Source organism: Apteryx rowi, unplaced genomic scaffold (assembly GCF_003343035.1).
Source record: "Apteryx rowi isolate R43461 unplaced genomic scaffold, aptRow1 scaffold_241, whole genome shotgun sequence".
Lineage (NCBI taxonomy): Eukaryota > Metazoa > Chordata > Aves > Apterygiformes > Apterygidae > Apteryx > Apteryx rowi.
In genome coordinates this window covers 469,540-477,675 of record NW_020448764.1, presented here as the reverse complement: position 1 = coordinate 477,675, position 8,136 = coordinate 469,540, and the positions used below count along the sequence as shown (strand labels likewise).

The 8,136-nt window shown below is 43.7% G+C and overlaps 1 protein-coding gene across 3 annotated transcripts in view; it reads left to right on the top strand.

The window, feature by feature from the left end:
- The first annotated feature begins 4,418 nt into the window (after window positions 1-4,418).
- STX11 (syntaxin 11) overlaps window positions 4,419-8,136 on the top strand; it is a 17,028-nt gene continuing 13,310 nt past the window's right edge. For all 3 annotated transcript variants that reach the window (XM_026066511.1, XM_026066510.1, XM_026066509.1), the window contains exon 1: window positions 4,419-4,517. The gene's annotated coding sequence lies outside the window, so the exon portion shown is untranslated. The remainder of the gene's footprint in view (window positions 4,518-8,136) is intronic.

Here is an 8,136-nt window from a genome sequence, read left to right as displayed (position 1 = left end):
AATAATCCAGACAGAATCTCTGTCATATTGTATATATGGACTGTACTCTTGCTTTCAAAGGCTATGACAACAGCATAGAAAACCAGTGGGTTACTTCATAATAAGCGAGGCCTTCAGCTCATGRAAATCAGTATTGCTTCATTGGTTTCAGTTGAACTATACGTATTTAGGTCTATTATGTGAAAATATTTTGAATTTGTTCATTTATCAGCTACTAGGTTAATAAAAAAGCTGGCACCTGCCATCATCTCCGGCGTCAACAGAAGACCCAGGGCTATTTCTCTTCCATCCAGTCTGACATTTAATACAATCTTAACTAGATTTGCAGCTTTTTAAGAACTCGTGTGTGTAATGAACCTTTAAAGCCATGCATGGGTGCCAAGTTGTGGTTCACAAGGAATTCAGAGACATTAAACCTAGGGCTGGTTTCACATGCCTTTCAGGCACAATTGGAAAAGAATGTTAAATCCTTTCCTAAATAAGCAAGAGAGAAGGCCCTAACACAGGACCATTCTCTAACACTGGAGCACTTTCGTCTGCACAGCTTTCAGCAGTCCATTCTTTTCTAACAACTTTCTTCATTCCTAATGAAGGAGAGAAAAGAGGCAAGTGAAAAGAAAAACATCTGTAGGGCTAAATACTGCTCTCTGTTATCCCTTGTAAATCCAAATGACTTCATGGGCTTTAACAAAGAATTAAGCTGGATTTAGCTAGCTGTAGAAACATTTGGCTTCTGAATTCTTTTCAGTAGTCCATTCCTCATGCAAACAATTAGGATTTCTTTACATCATCAAAGTTTAGTGAAGAGGTTGTTCTGTCATGTCAGTAGCTTTTGCCAGAGGCTAAAAGGAAATGTGAAAGAYTCAGTGTAGGAGTACTTGCTGGTCCTTACTCAAGGTGGAAGTATAGTAGCTGAAAACTCACTTTCCCTGGTAAACCAATAAATTAAATAATTTCATAGCATCAGTCCCTCATTGCATCCTTCCACTAATCTTGGCAATTAATAAATCATTCAATTTCAGGAGCATTTAAAGACCCATGGGGTTAAAAAGAAAAAAGTTGATATTTGTATAAAGCTATTTGTCCATGACCATGATACAGTAATTTCATTGATACAATGCATGCTAGATTACGTCAGACCTGATTTTAGCTTAAAAAAGGCAAGTGTTTCATGTGTATGATGACAGGACAATCTTTTTTATATGACTTAGCTGTTTTTTTTTTTTCTTATAACACTGTGCAAATGATCAGCCTTTGTAGGATCTAGCAACATATGTTCAAGCGCTTCAGATTCTGTGTTTGTCAATGGTGAACTTTTTTAGCTATCTATTCAGGTATCTTAATTAGTTAGCTATCTCTGAAAATTTTCAGCCTTCTTTAATCTCAGTAAGTATAAGTGACTGAATTTATAGAAGTAAAGTCCTCTCACTCTTCACATCTCTCTTACATGGTTAATATTTTAACAGTAATACTACCTTGCACCTACTCAGCTACTGAGGACGTAATAAAAAGTTTCTCCTATGCTGCTCATTTATTTGGTCTCCCATATCCTCCTCACAAATTATATAGCAGATACCAGATGTTTCGAGACAAGCATTTTGTTCTTCAGTGGGTCATTGGGCACATCAACTAATGCACTGATAACTTTGCTTTTGCTGGAACAGCAGCAGATTAATTTGTAATTGTTGTTCTATGTCATATAAAGCAGAATATATCTTTGAATACCCATGAAGTTAAATTAACATGCAGTTTTATTGTCAGCTCTGATTGCATTAACAACACTAAAGTCCCATTTGCTTTCTGCAGTCCAGTGGAAAGGAGAAAGCTATCTGCCTGGAAATTTGGAATGCTGTAGTCAATCTCACAAAGCAGCAGCTTGGAAAAGAAGAGAAAAAAACACTAATGCCTCAGTGTCTTTAGGTAGTTTTAGAGGACTGATGGAACCCACTAAATTCACTTCCAGAATCAAGGTCTAAGAGGAAAATTCCAGCAAAGACTCCAAATGCAAGGAATATATATATATATATATATATAAAACAAAAAGGTAAGACTCAGATTCAGCTTAGCTGCATAAGAGTATAGCCACTTTGAGCTGTAAAAATGAACCTCTGCTGATAAGCGGATATCGTTATATTGGTTCAAAGCCTCCTAATTTGGTTGGATTTTTGTAGGAATGGCCTGCCTTAAAGGCTGTTCTCCAAGCCTTGAAATTCGCCCCATTCCGAAGTGAATAGTAGTTGGAACTGTCTGGAAGGGCACCACAGTTTTGTTTGTTTTTGACAGGTAAAGAATGTACTTTTTCCCTGCTGTATTCCCAGAAATGCCTGGAATGCTTTGCTGAAATCTGTCCCAAAACATGCAAAGAAACAACACAAGGCACAGCTGGCACTTTTATTTTCTTTTTTTTTTCTGGCAAAGTTATAGACAGTGAAAACATGGTATTGTAGTAGAATAGAGAAAGCAGGTTCAACAAATAGGTGCTGCTGCCAGCTCCTTGAAAATTAATCTGAGGGTGAATGAGCAGAGTCATTCTTTGTAGCCACCTGTCTTCAGTCTGACTCGTTCTTCCCCTCAGAGGTGTGTTACCTCTGACACCTTTTCCTAGGACTGTCTGCAACCTCCTCTTCTCCTTCTTCCTATTTCCTCATGGTGGTAGAAAAGCACTTTGCTGTGCATCCTGTGCATTTTCTCTCACCAGTTTTCCCCTCTTGTCCTGCCTGTGAGTCCTTTCTCAGGATTCCTTTGCCAGAGGAAGTTGTGTGTTGGAAATGTATATTTTTTAAAAATATGTACTTGTGGATTACAAGTGAAAAATGAGTGACTGTTTTACAAATGGAGAAATGGGTAACTTCAACTATGGTTTTGAGTTTTTTTCCCTTTTCTTTAGGAAGAAAGAGCCACTGTGTCAGATATATTTTTTAACSGATCATTAACCATAAAACCTCAAATCTTCACCTACTACTAAAGTTTTTTTCCTGAAACAACAGCAGCAACAGAAGATAAGGAGGAAGGAGGCTTTGTACCTCTTTGCAACAGTCTCCATCCTGAATAAATTTTCTCTTGTCATGCCCAGGAYTGGATTGATACTATTAAAGAGAAATTTTGGAGCCCTATAAAAAATGAGAATGGTCCTGGAAAGCACAGATACTATTCAGTTACTGTTTGGCAGCAATAAAAACCTAACTAACTTCTTTCTTTTAACTTTTCCAGATTTAAATTATCTCTAACTTTTGTGGTGAATGGGAGAAAAAAATACACATAAATAAATGTGTTTTACAAATGTTAAAGAAAAGCAAAAGCTTCATTTCACAAAAAGATTTAAACAACTTTGGTAGCTAGTTTTAATAGCTTTGTGGCTTAACAAGTGTTTTTGTACTAGAATACTGGGGAAATTTTCTTTCAGGAAAGGCCAAAGTTATCAGAGATCAAATCACTGCCCCAGAATGGGCCAGATATGACCCCTGCTCTTCGAAGCATTGTGCAAAGAGCACATCTTCCATTTCACACAGTGAACAGAGAAGTAATTTGTTTGATTTACATTCCCAGATGCTTCTTTGAGGTTGTATTTCAGCATGCACATGCCGAAGCCAGTGGGACCCAACAGCAGCGGGGAGACCATCCTCACAAGGGGAGGGTCAGCGTGGAGGCGGCCGGTGCGCTGGGGTGGCACAGAGCACGACGAGGCACGCAGGCTGAGGACCGACAGAGCGAGCAGCACTGCCTGGAGGACAGCACTGGGGCTGCGCAGGCAGACAGGAGAAAAGCTGAGCAGGTTACATGCGGGCAGCGTGTGTCAGGGCAGGGCTCCGCTGGAGGCCAAACGCTGCGACGGGAACCTGCTTATTAGCTGGAGTGAGTGCGTGCGGCCCTGTGCCGTGCCCTGCGTTATGATGGCGGCCAAAGTGCACGGGTTACCGAGCAGCTCCCACCACGGCTGGGGTGGCTGGGGGGTATGGGAGGCCGCCCCTTCCCAGCTGCACCGCCCCGCTTGCCCCACAGGCCCCAGGACGCCTCGCTGGCTTGGGCTGCTCTCCATCGCGGCCCGTGGGGGCAGGAAAGGGCAGGCTCGGTCCATGTGAGGGCTGCGCACAAGGGCAACCTCGGCCCACCCACGCTTCCGAGCACCGACGGGGCGGGCTTCCCGCCTGCTGGGAAGCGGTGTGCGCCGAGCGCCGCCCCGAGGGGCCGGAGCACGAGGAGGAGGAGGAGGAGGAGGAGGAGGAGGAGCAAGGGGCAGGAGGGCAGCGCCGCTCCGCGGCCGCCCGCCCCTCGACGGCCGTGATGGACAGCCCGCGGGGGGCGGGCCGGGCCGGGCCGCCGCTATGCAAATCGCCCCGCCGCCGCAGCCAATGGGCGGGCGAGGCGAGCCGCGGGGGCGGGGCGCCCCGCGGGGACTAGCGCTGCCCCGACGGCGCGGGCGCTCCGGCGGCACCGGCACCTTTGGGAGCAGCGCGGGCCGGGCCGGGCCAAGTCAAGCCGAGTCGAGCCGAGCCGTCCTGTGCCGTCCTGCCCGGGCGGTGAGTCCTGCCGGGGGATGGGGGTTGCGGGGGAGACGGCGCCTTCCTCGGGGGCGGGGAGCGGGTTGCGGCTGAGCTCCTTCCCCCGACGGGCACGTCTCCGTCGGCAGCGGGGAGATGCCGTCGGCTACCGGCACCGGAGCCCTTTCCGCACCCCCGAGCCCCGTCGGGGCGGAGGTCAGCCACATCCCTGTGCCGTCGGGGAGAGAGCCGGTGCTGGTGCGGTCCCTCGCGTCCAGCCTAGCCGGCAAGCGGGGAGGAAACGTGGGGCTTTCGGAGCGCTTTGCAATACGGTTTTGCGTAAGAGTAAGCGAAACTGCCCCGTTTCAGTACTGCCTTTCGGCCGTCGCTGAGGGGAAGTCGTAGGGGAGCGCCGTTGCTGTCTGAAGCCCCGCAGCTTTAACTATTGTGTTATAGCTGTAGTCTCTCCAAGAGGGGAAAAGGGATTGCTGTGGGTTTTTCATGCTGTAGGAGGATGAGGAAAAAACAAAGGCGTTTGTAATGCCGAGCCCTGAGGAGATGTTTCCGAATTGGTCTCTTCATCCAGGCCAAACGGTTGCCTGAATTTCCAGCTGCCTTGATGGTCTGACTTAAAAAGTCACACTTCCTTCATAGTTCTCATATGTCATTATGATTAGCTCCAGAGCGGACTTTGTAGATAGCTGGTTTTATACACAAAGTATAATAGCTTTTACTCCTTTCTTGGGCACCAGAATGGCCAGATCTGTGAGTGACTGCAAAAGTTAGCATTCTTTGATTGTTTCCTATTAATTGATACTAATTTCCTTTCCTGTGAAGGAGAATTAGTACTCGTGTATGCCTGAGATAACTGCATGCAACTGTGTGATACCAGGAAAGGAAATGACTACAATAACAGCATTGGCCTAAAATGGACATTCAAAGTCCTTGTTCCTGTTCTTTAGACTGTATTTTTGGAACCATTTTTTAAGCTTTTTTAAGGGATCAAAATGGGAATATGTGGCTCTTTAAGGTGAGAGCACAACTTAAAAGATACTGTTTTCCTAATAATAGTGTTACTTGCTATTTAAATAGTTTTATATGGAAGTGGTATGACTACAAGATGAGCATAGTTTTTCTTCATTCAGAAGAACAGACTGAAATTAGACCCCTAAGAAAGAATGGCTTAGATGCCCCCCATCCCCACATGTGACACCATTTTCTCACCCCTGTTTTTTGCACTAACTACACTGTATGACCACTGCTCTGAAACTGAAATTGCACATTAAGTCATATGGCAAATACATCTGCTTTTTGGCTGAGACTAAAACTGCAAGTTAACCTCCGTTGTTGTAAGAGATCCTTATCAAGAAAACAAGCACTTTCCGAAGATTTCTTGATATGTTAGAAGGGGGATAGTGTGATAACAGTAACTTCTGGGCACTGCAACTAAACATAACAAGTTGCATATTATATTACATAGCCTTGGAGATTTCTGGTKTTGTGGGGCTAGGTTCCATATCTAACACATTTAAAAATTTTTTGAAATAGTTTTCTGTTTTGCCCTATACTGTTTTTGGAAAGTGAGAGGGGACCATTTGTGAGACAAAATGCAATGATAATATAACAGTAACCAAGATCTACTCTAAAAGGAGAAATGCTAGTTGCCACTGGTGCAAAAATAGGGAGCGAAGAGAATCTACTGGGTAAAATAAATTACCAGAGTTCTTCCCTAGCATAGGCATGTACTTACACTGTGCTAGATACACAATGAGTTAGGGAGTGAGGAGGAGTTTAACAAGCAAAAAATGATGCAAACATAGGGTTACAAAGAGATTTTAAGACATTACCTCATCCATTCTGGTGCATCGTAGCAGTGCTTGTAAACCAGACCTGAAAGAGGTTTTTTTAGCCTGTCTTTATTCTCTAAAGAAGAGAGTACCACAATGTTCCCATGGAGAACTGGTCCAATTTTCAGCTCCTCTCCCAGTAAGAAAGTGTTTCCTGCTAAATCTCATGAGTGAATCAAATGGATTACTTTGTGTTTCTGATGGGAACAGGGACACGGGAACAAACTGATCATTTCTCTTCTTATAAACTTGTTTTATATATTGGAGTAGTGTTTCTCTCTGCCTGGTTGTCTACATGAAATCATTTGTAGACACTCTCCAGTATTCTGCAGCATTCTTAGTTTGGTAACTAGTGCTGGATGTAGTCTTCCAGTTGAGGCCTTGCCTATGCCAAGCACCGCAGAATCCGTACTTTCCTTGTAGTCTGTAATATAAGGCACATCAGCTCAGAATGTGATTTTTTTTTTTTTTAACAACAGCATGGTATTGTGAACTTTTTTTTTAGTTTGCAGTCTGGCATAACTCCACTGATGCTTTCCTGCTGCCAAACTAGGTATTCCCTATTTTCTATCTGTGCAAATAATATCTTCTAAATATGCCATACCAGGCTTGTCTCTCTACTGAATTTCCTTTCATTTTTGTAACCACTTTTCTTATTTGCCAATATCATCTAAATTCTAATTATTTCTCCTCCGTCTGTCACCAAATGCTTGTTTGTGTCCGTTTCCAGTTCAGTGTTGTCTGCAGACTATATAGGTTCATACTTGGTTCCATCATACAAGTTGCTAATAAAAAATATGGATAGCCTCCTAGTTTGACAGAAAATCATCATAATGTTGGCATATTCAAAAACAGTTATGATGGTTAGAAAATAACTGGCGTGTCAAATATGAAAGTGCTTGATTAGATAGCCCCTCCATTATCTTTTATCTGGCCCATCAGCTTTCTTTGACTCTTTGGTCATCCCTGTAGTGCAGGGATGACAAAACACAGTGTAGAAATTGCTGAGGTAGTGTTAATTTAGTCCAACAAACTCATCTCAGCACCAAATGCAGGATTACACTTTTATGCAGTTTTGCAAAGAAGCTATTCCTGGTTACACTTGCATGTTGGGCTGCTCCCTGAGACTTGGCCTTCATGTGAGCCATCTCTGATCAGAAACAGCATTACTGAAGAGTGGCTATGCTGCTCCTGACTAGAGCTGGCTCATGGGAGCCACTTCTTTGGGGAACGGTATATGAAACTATTACTGTGGTTCATTTTTTATATCTATTTTGATAGCTTTTGCTGATTGTGTCAAGCATCTCATCTAGCCTACCAAACAAAGTGTTTGCCACTTTTGGTCTAGACCATATTTCTGTAGTTTATCACAGAGGGAATGATATCACATATCTTTACTTCAGTAAGGCTTATCATGTATGCAGCTTTTGCCTTATCTACTGTGCCAGTCAACCTGTCAGGGAAAAAAGTTGAATTGGTTTGATGTGAGATTATTCTTGACAAATGCATGTTGACTAAAGCCAAGAAAGCACTGAATGCTTCAGTTTTTTCTGCTGTATTTCATTTGTGCCATATTCGTGTTAGTAACAAATCACTTCTCTCCTGAAAACAAGAATAAAGCCTGCTTGAGCTTTGTATATGCCCAGTCAGGAAAAGAATCTCCAAGTACCACAGAATCACAGAATGGTTGAGGTTGGAAGGGACCTCTGGAGATCATCTAGTCCAACCCCCCTGCCCAAGCAGGGTCACCTAGAGCACATTGCACAGGATTGCATCCAGGCGCGTTTTGAATATCTCCAGAGAAGGAGACT